Consider the following 13957-nt stretch of genomic DNA (forward strand, 5'->3'; position numbering starts at 1 on the left):
TTGCAGTTGTTGTTGAATTGTTAACCATATGTGTGTAATACTCATAAAATGATAGAAAACATTATTTTGTATTCAAATACTGAAAATTGCACTCAAATGAATGGCAGTGACTTATAGTCATTTAAAACTATGACCGGTGTTCACTCTTTCTTATATGAATACATACACTTGAGGTTACTTTGAACAATTTGATTTTTTTTTAATACATGGTTTCTCAATGAAATAAACATAATAGTTCTTGAATAACTGGTCATTATCGTGATATATGGACATCCCGTAGGACAGTTCATATATCACGATAATGATAAGTTATTCAAGAACTATTATGTAAATACGGTATGATTTTTCTCATTGTCAAAGACTGTACGTTGCTTAAATCCTATTCATTTCAACATTAGCACCAAATGTTTAGTTTAGTTGTCTTAATTGCAATCATACCACATCTCCTTATTTCTATAAAGATATGCATAGGATGTGATTAGGTTGAAAAAAAGCTTCATTTAAAAGAAACTTAATTATATTGATTGATTGATTGTTGGTTGCTTAACGTCCAGTGGCAAATATTTCATGCATATTCAGGACGAGAACAAGTTCACTATAAATACAATAGGTAGGTTGTTGTAATAGAGGCCATCTAGGATGATGGTCGGGGAAATTTGGATTGCCACTGGGACATGAGGGTATATTGGATAGGGACAGAAATTTTGCCTTGCAACAGGCCACCTACGGACCCCTCAAAGAGTTGTTGCAAGGGTTCTTAACGTGCAAAGAGCGTGGCACTCTCTTTACACGAGGCATCGGATTTAACGTCCCCCTTCTGACCGGACGTGACTGCGAACTTGATACATCCCGTACAGCCAAACGGACGCCCCACTTCAGCAAGCGCTTTACTGCCGGTAGGGAGAAGACCAAGTGACCATATTTCTTTACCCCAGTCACCCGTCGGGTCGAAACTTAATTATAAAGAATAAATATCGCTTGAATATATCAAAAATTAATTTTAATACTTACAAGTCTTCTAGACAGTAATTTGTTTTGAATTTGAATTTTTGTATTTTATACTATCATTTTGGGATATTTGGCCAATGAAACTACAGATAACAAACCATGTCTGTTTCTAAATCTATGTCGTCGATTTGTTTGGCCCTGTACCAAATGAAAGTAATAATATCTGTACACTGAGTTGAATTAAACTGAGTGAAGGTCAAGACAAATTATAAGAAAATAATTAAAAAAATAATAATACTCTGAAAGAAGGCAGAAATGACAACATATGCGAGTCTGGATGTAGTTTACAGAATAATGATTAATGGGATAACCGTAAAAAATAAAGGTTTAAAAAAATGTAAAGAATACAGAAAATAAGCCAAAAAAATAAAGAATACAGATTAATTGTGGGCTGAGTTATAAAGAATGAGGTAAAAAGTAGATTAATAAAAGTACTGAAATTCAAGGAAAATTCAAAACGAAAAGTCATTAAATTGAAAACAGACCAAACGAATGGAAAACAACTGTCGTATGCCCGATGGTATAGACATGACCTTATATTAAACATGATTGATTAAAGCAGGTTTAATGGATAAACCATTCTCTTGTATGAAAGTCGCATGGAATATGTACCATTGATTATTTTATATCTGCAACAATGTATGGACAAAACTTACACAAGTAAAAATTTCAAAATTTGGGTTCAGAAGTCAACATTGCATTGTGTTTAAATCTTAATCACTATAAAACAGATAACTTGACTAATTTCAACACAAAGAAAAACTATAATGGCATTTTGATAGTTTACAGACTAATTTTATGAGCAAAACGGAAAGACAAGAATATAAAAATTACCATAGCACAAAAACACAATGCAGGATGTATAAGTGCCGATTCACGCCAAAATTATATTACCAAATTAAAAAAAAAGGATTAGACAGGAAATATACAAAGACAAATAAAAAGAACACTATAACGTAGATAAACAATAGGTCGTACCTAGAATCTATACTTCAAGACCATCATGTAAACATTATTTGTGAAGTTGATACGGAATATTATCAACAAAGTTTTAGGCATCTTCCTATGAACGTTTTTTTTAAAGGACGAGACGTTCTTTGAGATAACCCCTATTCGTCAACTTTCTTCTCAGACATTGGTGGTGTTTTACAAAATCTAAATAGCATCTGAAAACACTTGAATACCAATGCGTTTGGAAATGTAAGTATGCAGGTGAAGTTGGTATATTAATTATGTAATGGAAATTTATAATTTCAAAATCAAAATCGTCTTGTGTGTCATTGATTCTAGTTTTGAGATTTTAAATATAGTTTGCCAAAATGTCACTTCGCGGCAAACTAAAACCATATTCGTGGAATTGATTAGTGGATTTATAAATAAAAAACAAATCTCAAAACATTTTTATTATATTGCGAAAAGACAGTGAGAGCGACCTCCACAAAGATTGCTTATATTTACCGGTATCAGGAAACCCGGAATGCAATGTGGTTTGTAAATAAAAAGACAATGACAAATCTATGTTGTTCCATCATCCGTATCCAACAATTGACACAACAAAATACTTTCCGCTATATCTGAAATTGTAAATTAATATATGTCCAGAACAGTTTTTGTGCATAGATAAAGAGTGAAATATATAGGGCCTTAGTAGGAAAAGAAATATAAAACAAACTATGATATAGCAAAGAAATAATAAATAAAACTATCAATGATGCCGAAAATTAAACAGTAAACAGAATAGAATATTATCAAAGTTGATCAAAGGTTTAACAATGTCACAGGCAAATTATTAAAAAGTTAAATAACAAAAATACCGAACTCCAAAGAATATTCAAAACGGAAAGTCCTTAACCAAAGGCAAAATCACAAAACTTCAAACACATCAAAGGAACTTAATATAACTGTTGGTTGTATAGCTATATTAACCTTTCACTTGTATGACAGTCGTATGGAATATAAATCCAGTACACTGACAACTATGTGTGAGCAAAATAAACAGACGCAATAGGTACAAAGGTTGATTACAGCAGTCAACATTATGTTAAAATCTTAATAACTATAAAACAAAAATATCTCAACAAAGAAAACCCCCAATAATGGAATATGAAGACTTTAAAGGAAAACTACATGAGCAAAATTATAGACAGAGATACAAAAATGACCAAGGCACACTCACACAATGGCGGGATGTTTAGATGTTTGAGAAGTGTAGCCATAGACTCGGAATAGCAGCAGCAAAATAATAAATCTGCACCTTCTGTGTAACTAACCACTTGATAGCATTTTTGTTAATACAAAAACAAAATAACCCCATCAAGGAGAAAATTTTATTCGAGTTTGAAATGATAAAGTACAGAAAAAACACAAACATTAGTTAGAAATCAAACGTTAAAGTCAGTTGTTTCTAATAATAGTAACAGTAGTGAAGTTGCGTGTTTCTTGTCCCAGACTTAAAAGGATGGCTTCCACTGACGCTGTTTGCATTATTGTTGTCTTCGTCATCAGTCATCACGTACTCCTCTCTTACGTTCATCCCAATCACTCTTTGACAGCTTGACGTAATTCTCAACAGGTAAAAAGGTCGACTAGTTGGAAGCCTAATGGCGCCACTGTAGGACCCATCAGACCTGTATAAATAGAGTACACGGATGACATTGACATTTTGCTTAACGATCATTTTTCCCTTTCAATGTAATTTAAAGCGTGTCGTGAGCATATAATTTGTATCACTTATACGTTTCAGATTATATTAAAAAGTATACATTTTGTATCTTGATAAATTTTTACTGTCTTTTTTAAAACATTTAAAAAAAAGAACATTTTTCAACTCCTTTAAGAAAGCAAATTCATTATGTAAATCTAATGCATATGGTCAGAAAACAATTGCCATGTGTTAATGAAAAATTTAAAAACTAAATAAATAGACTTTCTGTATGTGCCTGTCCAAAGTCAGGAGCCTGAAGTTTTAGTCTTTGCTTAATGTGTGCCATACTTGTATTTCGTAAATTATTTTGTTCTAAATTAGGCCGCTAGTTTTCTCAATTGAATTGTTTTATATTTTACAAGTCGGCATCTCTTATAGCCGGTTATACGGTATGTTTTGTTTTATCTAATATGTTGTTGAAAGTCATACGATTGTCTATAATTGCTTACATCCACTTAATTTGAACTTAGATAGATAGTTGTCTCATTGGTAATCGTATATGTACCACATCTGCTTATTTTCTATATTAATAGTTACCAAAAGTACCAGGCTTATAATTTGATACGGCAGACGCGCGTTTCGTCTAATTAAGACTCAGAAGTGACGCTTAAGATCAAACGAGTAAGAAAGCCAAACATGTACAAAGTTGAAGACCATTGATGATCCAAAATTCAAAAATGTTACTGCTAAGATTATATATGCCTGGCATAAGAACATCCTTAGTTTATATTCTTAGAAATAGATAGATACCTGCAACAGTAATTTATTCTGGTATTTCTGTTGTATGTTCCACTCGGAAGTACTCCACCTTTGTCGTTAGCATTATTAGAATCCTCATCATCCCAATAAATACTTCCGGTCCTAAATCCTACAATAAACTAAATGTTTACTTCTTTCAAAACAAAACTTTACGACGAAAGAGATGATTGCGGCTTCCCAATAGTGATTTTTTGGGAAGATGAAATCATCACATCGTAAATTTTAAGGACGCCATCACGAGTTGGTTCACCATTATGGAATATCTGTTATATAGATGATATCGGGTATGTTCCTTATGTCGTAACTACAATCCGGTTCCCTTTTCACGAATGTGACCTACCAAATTAGACTTTTAACCTTTATTTGTGATATTTTTATCGATTGTGTCTGTTTGTTTTGTTCACGGATCATTATCAACATTATCAAATTTGACGCGACTGTCGACCAAGTGAGAGATTTAGCGCTGTAAAAACAGGTTCAATCCAACATTTTCTACATTTGAAAAAACCTGTACCAAGTCAGGAATATGACAGTTGTTGTCCATTCGTTTGATATGTTTTATCCTTTGATTTTGCCATTTGATTAGGGACTTTCCGTTTTGAATTTTCCTCTGAGCTCAGTATTTTTGTGATTTTACTTTTTTTGTATATGTTACATAGAATAAAGGCGGCTGTATATTAAGCCATGAAGTTCATCTCCGACCAAAGAAGTTTTCATGTGATTAATAAACTCACGATCGATACCAGGATTAAAATGCGAGTTTAAAGACAAATACTTAATTAGGTTTTCTGCATTTGTTATAATATTGTGTGTTTTGTTAAATAAATTCATGTACGGCTGAGAATTAACTGGTTAAAGTAATATAATATTCTTGAAGACATCTTGGTCATGTTTGTCCGTCTGAGATTCATGTACTGTAAATAGCTGACGAAATATCGTATCTCGAAGAAATATCAGAAATGGTCACATTATTGAAGAGTTGAATACCCAGTAAATTATTATGGAAATTTTTGAAATTAATATATTGATGAACCATGAATGAATAGATAACTGAAATAAAACTTATATGAATGGGAAAATAACAATCAATCAATCAAACAATAAATTAATCATTGAATCAATCAGTTAATGAAGCAATCAATCAACCAATTATCCAATAATTGAATAAATGATTGAACGAATAAACAAACAAATGATTGATTTAAACAATACTTATCAATCAAAATCAATCAATTTTAGAATTACTCATCTCTTGAAAGGTAAATCGTACTGAGCTGGTATAATATATTAAATAAAAATAAATCATTTTCATGTGCGATGACATGCGTATAAAGTCAAATATCTGATACGTACCAGAAGGACAGTAGAAGCCATATTTGAGGATACAGTAGTTCCCTTTCGGCCATGATCCTGACCCACTGTATGTGGTTTTGGTACAGTAGTACATCTTTGTGTTCCTACCAAAGGATCCTAAAAAAATAATAACAGATGCAAAATAACCTTTTTCCAATGACCGGTATACAGATGTATTGTCTGGTGTTTAAATTATTATCTTGTAAATCAAATGGATAGAGAAACTGTGTTCCGAAAAAAAGAAGAAGATAAAAACCGAAAGGAAAACAAGATAACAAAAAAATTGGTGCTGATCAAGTTTTTCAAACTGTTATTTGTTTTACTTAATCAAAAAAATTTACCTTTGATCACCTTTGCTTGATTATAAAAAGTAAATTGACAAGACAAATTACTGACATAATGTGTAAGAATATTCGGTCGAAATAAATACATATAAAAATCTGGACAGCTTACCTGCAAAGTGATGAGGACTGCTCACAGAATTTATATTATTTTTATCTTCGTTGTCTTAGTATCGCCATCCTGTTTGCCAGTTCAACGGGCATCCAGATTGTGGCTTTATTAAGGTATATGTACCAGGAGGCCAGCTTACTGCAAAATGATAATTATAAAAGAAACTAATACAATGTTTAATTCAAATTACCGTCATACATGCACGTAGATTTGTTCACATTATCCAGGGAATTTATTATACATGCTCTATTACAATTCATTTTGAAAAATAAATTACATAAGCAAAATGAATGTTTTGTCATAAAATTTACTTAATTGATGCATATAACTAAACTATAGTTATTTGAAGTCGGGTGGTAATTCGTCTCATGGCAAAATATTCAGTTTGTTGATTGTGGCCATTATCCGGTAGAGGTAGAAGTAGAAGTCTCATTTGCAATCATACCATATCCATATCGTTATATTCAATTATTCAAAATATATTATATATAAATACAAACATATGCAAAATGTAATTACCTGCCATAACTGATTGAAAAGGGAAAAACAACGTCCATGTAGACATCATCTTTAATCAAATAATCTGAGGTCTTGTGGGCTATAAAATATGACAATAATATTATATACATGACTAACATACAATGGGTGTACGCTAAATAGACCTTTCTTTAGTGGTTATAAATGTTTACATTTTCCATGAAACGTAGATGTTCATTATGGAGAGAGTATACCGATGTTAGTAACACTTACAAGAATATTAATTCTTAATCATCTATACAAAAGAAAGAATGTATATCTGTGGAAAAAATACGAGTTATCATTGAATTTTAACCACCCAGCTTAGACTTCAACACACATGAAACATTATAGAGATAACAAAAATTATCAAAAAAGTATTTGATAGTACAACCGACCACACCAACCACTAATCACCGACTTTTTCTATAAGACAGACAACCAAGAACAAAGAACAGTACACAGTCCATAACTATAGTATACTAATAGTGATTAGCCGACTATACGGTATGATTTTTCTCATTGCCGAAAGCCGTACGGTAACCTATACTCGCTGAAATCCTATTCATTTTAACTTTAGCACCAAATGTTTAGTTGTCTCATTGGCAATCATACCGCATCTCCTTATTTCTATATAAAAATGCGCAAGATATGATGAGTTTGAAAAAAAACCTTCATATAAAAGAAACTGAATTATAAAGAACAAATATCGCTTAAATTTTAAATGAGTAAAATGAAAATTCAATGCTTACAAGACTTCCAGACAGTAATTTGTTTTGAATTTGAAGTTTCTTATTTTATACTATCATTAGGGGATATTGGACCAATGAAACTACAGATAAAAATCCTTGTTTGTTTCTAGATCTATGTCGACAATTTGTTTGGCCCTGCACCAAAAGTAAGTTGTAAGATAAGTACACTGAGGTGACTCAAACTGAGTGAAGGTCAAGACTAAATACGGAGAAATAATAATTATAATAAAAAATGATACTTTGAAAGAAGTCTGAAATGAAAATAAATGAGAGTTTTGATGGAGTTTACAGAATAGTGATTAATAGGCAAACATAAAGGGCAAAAAATCTAAAGAATACTGAAAATAAAAATAAAGAATACAGAAAAATTTTGTACTAAATTAAAAAAAAAAAAAAAAAAGAAGAGTCAAATAACAAAAATACAGATTTCGAAGGGAAATTCAAAACGAAAAGTCATTAATAAAATTGCAAAATCAAAAACATAACAAACGAACGATCGGAACAACACGTGATGGTACAGACATAACCTTAATTATGTAGAAAAAGGTAAATTCAACCTGGCTTTATAACTATCTAGACCTCACGCTTGTATGACATTCGCATGGAATACATACCATTATATTGACAATGTGGGACACTGGAACAATAGGTAAACAAATAATTTTGGAACAATAGACAACATTATGTTATAATCTTAATCACTTCAAACAGAAAACTAGACTGAGTTAAAAAAATAAAAAAAAAAAAAAATTTAACAAAAATGGCATTTACATTTGAAGAAACTATTTAGAAAAAGTATATGAATAAAACGGAAACAAAATAAAATCAAAGCACTGTAAGCGCTGCAGGCAGTTAACCAAAAACCAAGGCAAACATAATTATGAAAACTGTCGCAATGTTGCTTCAATTTTTTTTTTAAATTTAAAAGAACAAACATTAAACATTCATATATTGAACATTTATGCTCATTTAATGAATTAATCATTAAGGCAAATAATTCATATTTTCTCAAGGTTTTCAAAAGCAACGCATATATCAGGTATATATTTTTCATGGTCATGAGTCTGCAGTGGTACAAGTTCGCAATGATTGCAGTTCAGTTGTTCTAGTTGATAGTTAACGTTGGTATTAGTTGACTGTTAGTAGTTCAAGTTGACTTTAGTAGGAGCTAGTTAATGTATGAATGGACTTGCTTCCCTGGAAGGAAAACTGAGTTTGTGTTCTACAGTACAAAAGTTATGAGTCGCAAATCAGACAAATGTTTACTACTTCAGGGATCAAAGGTGAGGTCTGACTGACCTGCCCATAGTAAATGTAAATGACCCCCACCTTCACCGTAGGTCCATGATGCCTAAGTTTGGAATAAAATGACAGGTAATTATAAAACAGTTGGTCAAATATTCTTGGGCTTGAAATATATGGGTTTTTTTAAATGAGCCAAATTAAAATGAACATTTTTATAGGACCAGAAATAATTCATAATATAATTAAGGTAAATTCTTTAAACCTACTCATTTTTTTCCATCAATGAAATTTTATAATAAACATGAAATAATTGTAACTTAATGCTATTATGAAGTCTCCCAAACAAAGCTCTCTTAACTATTCATTCCCATGATCGCCTGACATTGGGCAAAGTCTAGTACACATTGGTTAGGTCTAGCAAAGTGATATGCATTTGTGACGCCTATGAGATTGACCTTGTATGTCATTCAATCTTTTTGAAATGACAAACGGGAATGAATATGGTTTTGAAGTTAGTATCTCAATCTTTTACAAGTTCTCAAAACACACACAAGAGGGGATGGGGTGACCCTAGGGACTACCCCTATATTTCATTTGGTTTTTTATATTGTCCCATACATGAATATATATGGTTTAGGGTGGGAATCTCGACCGTTATCTAGTTTTCAAACAGGATAAGGTGGGTGACCCCCAGGGACTCCCCTTATATTTCATTTGATTTGTTTTATTGTCCAATACATAAATGTATATGGTTGAGGGGTGGGGATCTCATCTGTTTCCAAGTTATCAAACAGGAGGAGGTAGGGTGAACCTAAGGACTCTCTCTATATTTCATTTGATTAGTTCTGTTGTCCCATACATGAAGATATATGGTTTAATTTAAAGGTTGGGATCTCGACTGTTTCCAAGTTCTCCAACAGGAGGGGTGGGTGACTGCAGGGACTCCCCTATATTTCATTTAATTTAGAGGTGGGATTTCAACTGTTTCCAAGTTCTCAAACAGGAGGGGTGGGGTGACCACAGGGACTCCTCCTATATTTCATTTGATTTGTTATATAGTCCCATACATGAGTATATATGGTTAAGGGGTGATGATCGCAACTGTTTCCAAGTTCTCAAACAGGATGGTGTACAGTGACCCTAGGGACTCCTCCTATAATTCATTTGATTTGTTATATTGTCCCATTCATGAATGTATATGATTTAAGGGTGGGGATCTCGACCGTTTTCAAATTCTCAAACATGAAGGGGTAGAGGTGCACCACACACTCCACCTATATTTCATATGATTTGTTATATTGTCCCATACATGAATTATATGGTTTAGGGGTTGGGATCTCGACCGTTTCCAAGTTCTCAAAGAGGAGGGGTGAGGTGACCCCCAGGGACACCCCCATATATTTCATTTTATTTGTTATATTGCTACATACATGAATATAAATATATGGTTTATGGGTGGGGATCTTGATCTCAAACAGGAGGGGTGGGGGACTTGGGGAACCCCTATATTTCATTAGATGTATTATATTTTCCCATACATGAATATATAGACAATAGACAATATTTATTAGCACAAACACATTTACATTTTAGAAATGGTTATGGCATACAAAATTTAGACAATTTAACTGACAATAGTTAAACTGATAATTATGTTAGAGTGACAGTGGTGTTCACAGCGAAGAAAAAAAGACTATAAAAGTCTAAAATACCCTAGGGACTTCCCCTATATTTCATTTGATTAGTTATATAGTCCCATACATGAATGTATATGGTTGAGGGTGGGGATCTCATCTGTTTCAAATTTATCAAACAGGGGGGGGGGGGGGGGGGGGTAGAGTGGCCCAAAGGACTACACCTATATATCATATGGTTTGCTCACATTCAGGTATCATCTAATCTAGTCGCACTATTGTGAAAATAAAGTAAGAAACTTCCAGCTATTCAACTGACCCATCAAAATTGAGAAAAAAAATACCCATTGAAATTGCAGTAATATATTTACACTTTAAAAGCATCTAACATGCATTATCAACATTTATCACTGATAAACAAAATTTATACTGTCACCAGGAACATATATATATTGTTAGATATACTGTTCCCAGCTGTCACATTGTATTGGATTTTGACATTAAAATTTGTCAACAAGTAATTTTGAGTTTCTGTACAAAATATTTTCTTCTTTTTCTTTCTGTTACATATATCTTTTGGTTTTCAATTCTAGTGTCTATATGTATTTACCATGCATAGATGTACTTTGTCAACTGTCTGGATTTTTTTTAGTTGATCGCCAAAACCCGGAATTACCCTTATCCGCTTCCGGAATCGGATCCGATATTGTAATTGTGTTCTCAAGGCATCCATGTTGTTTTCAATGTTGTTTTTGTCAGTCAGATACAATTTTACTCGAATTTACACATTATTGTCGGCGATTTTCTGTATAAAGCCAGCGGTTGAACAAAATGAACATCGCTGTCATGAATAATAATGATGAAAATAAGTTTTGAGATCGTTTATTTGGAGACTTTGGTAAAAAGATTTGCGAAGTTATCTTTTATTTTCTTTCAAGCGGAATGTCCGTCGGGCATGTCGGGTGTAGCTAGTAACCAAGTTGAAAGTCCGACTGCAAAAGTGGTAGGTCGCGGACCTCGGATCACCGATAATTTGAACCTCGGCCTCCAAATTGAAAAGGTACGAAAATTTCGTCTTCCAATTGAAATTGCCGCCATCAGCATGACATGATGAACAGTTGAACTTATTCTAATAGACTTCTGAGGTAGTTAACTACGTATTGACGACAAACAATATTCCTACGACTTTTGCCATTTGGGAAATCTAAACTACTTGTGTTTAGAGATTTTCGGCGATTAAATATTTCATACATTTGTTCTTTGATATCTTAGCCAAAAGCTCATGGGATAATAAACTACATAAGGATTCCTAATGTGCTCTACTTCCTATGTGCAACTTCAAAACTTTTGGGTGGTTCGACGATCATTTAAGGTTTATCTGGTCATATTTTTTGTAATCCAGAATTAAAAGTATGAAAAAACTGTTCAATTAGTTATAAATAACATAATATTCAGCTAGCAATGGCACGCATGTTTTGGGTAGAACAAAAATCTAGGGTGCTCGCATAAGGCAGCTTAACTGCCTTAAAATATCATAGCACCATTACACATTGGCGGTTAATGTAAATACGCCGCCATTGTGTTATTATGCTATGGTAAAATTATATTACAAAACATTATATTACAGAATGGAATTATTTTGTAAAAAATACTTCCGTTCTCCATTTAAACTGTATACCTTACAAATCATACAGAGTCGAGGAGAAAATATACCGACGAGGATATCACTGCCATGCTGGACTTTTTAATTGACAACATATTTGTCGAATTTGGAGGTTTGGTCTTCGAACAGACTATTGTAATCCCAATGGGTACCAATTGCGCTCCTCTACTTGCAGATTTGTTTTTATATTCCAATGAGGCAGAATTTATCCAAGGGCTTGTACAGAAAGGAGAAAAGAAATTAGCCCAGTCTTTTCATTTCACCTTTTGGTATATTGATGATGTACTGTCCCTTAATAATAATAGATTCAGTGATTACTTACATTTAATATATCCAAGTGAACTTGAAATTAAAGATACTACCGACACAGATAAATCTGCTTCATATTTAGACCTTTTTCTCGAAATGACTACTGGTGGTAGGTTGAATACCAACATTTATGACAAACGCGATGATTTTAATGTTCCTATAGTCAACTTTCCATTTCTGTGTAGCAACATCCTAGCGGCACCAGCATATGGAGTATATGTGTCTCAATTGATACGTTACTCAAGAGCTAGCTCAAAGTACGTTGATTTTGTTGAACGATGAAAACTGCTTTCTCAAAAGTTGCTAAGACAGGGCTTTAAATCAAATTAAGTTCATCACTCAAGCAATTTTACGGTCGCCATCATGAGCTGATTGGCCATTATGACAAAAGTGTGTCAGAAATCATATCGGATATTCTTCATCAGTCATAATAACCTTCCATCATTACCGAAATGAACAAAGAAATAACATGACGGGTGCCGTATAAAGTGCAGGAAATGCTTACCCTTCCGGAGCACCTGATTTCACTCCCGGTTTTTAGTGGAGTTAGTGTTGTTTCTTAATTATTATCTATAACTGTTGATGTAAATGTCCATGGTTTTGTGAGTCTTTGTTTACTCCTTGGTTTTGATTGTTATTGTCTTAACACAAAATTATTTTCTTTTACCTGTGTTCATATTTCTATTTAGCTGCTTTTGTTCAGTTATTATTGCTTTTTCTAAAATTGTTTAACATCTCACAACAGCATACTATTATTGCCTTTATATATTTTATTTTTATCTTTTGATAAGTTAAGCCATTTCAATTGATATTTTATAGAGTGCCTTTCTATATTTTGAAGTTACGCTAATGTTTCAGATTAGGGTGAAGGTTTGTACCTTTTCAAACGTTTAAACTCGCTGCATTAGTTTGCATCTATCAGGAATCTGAAGTTCAGTAGTTTTTTTTATATAGATTAGACCTTTGTTTTTTCCGTTTGAATGGTTTTACCCTAGTCAAATTTGGGGCCCTTTATAGTTTTCTGTTCGCTGTGAGCCAATGCTCCGTGTTGAAGACCGTACTTTACTTTTACAAATTCTGACGTGGACAAAGGGTTGTCTCATTGGCTCACATACCATATATATGTATAGACAGTAAATGTTAAAAAGACACATACAAAGAGTCGGGAAATGTATAACTTACATACTATGTGTGTGTTGGAGGGGTTCATGTTCTGAGATGACCGCTTATGTTAAATTAGAGGTATAAGTCTTAAAATGAGGCGAAGAAAACTGTTTCTGTTGGGTTTTTTTAATTTCTAGTTCTGAAGGATAATATATTAATGAATCCAAATCAGACAAATTTGGATTTCTAGTGGAAAGAATATTTATCAATACATCTGTACATGACATTAAATGATCTGGCTTCTTTGATCTTACATTATATGTGTCTAATGGAACACCGATTCATGAGAAAATAATAAGAAGTTGAAAAGGAAAGGAAAGGCAAACAGTTCGTTCCCATAGGAATGGTTCTAGAAACTTAAGGAATAAAGAAATGAGGAAACCCATCTAGATATACA

The 13957-nt window shown here is 32.8% G+C and overlaps 1 pseudogene; it reads right to left on the bottom strand.

The window, feature by feature from the left end:
- Positions 1-3321: 3321 nt before the first annotated feature.
- On the bottom strand, positions 3322-6803 carry LOC139525005 (uncharacterized; annotated as a pseudogene).
- Positions 6804-13957: the final 7154 nt, after the last annotated feature.

The sequence above is a fragment of the Mytilus edulis genome, chromosome 5, assembly GCF_963676685.1.
Source record: "Mytilus edulis chromosome 5, xbMytEdul2.2, whole genome shotgun sequence".
Taxonomy (NCBI): domain Eukaryota; kingdom Metazoa; phylum Mollusca; class Bivalvia; order Mytilida; family Mytilidae; genus Mytilus; species Mytilus edulis.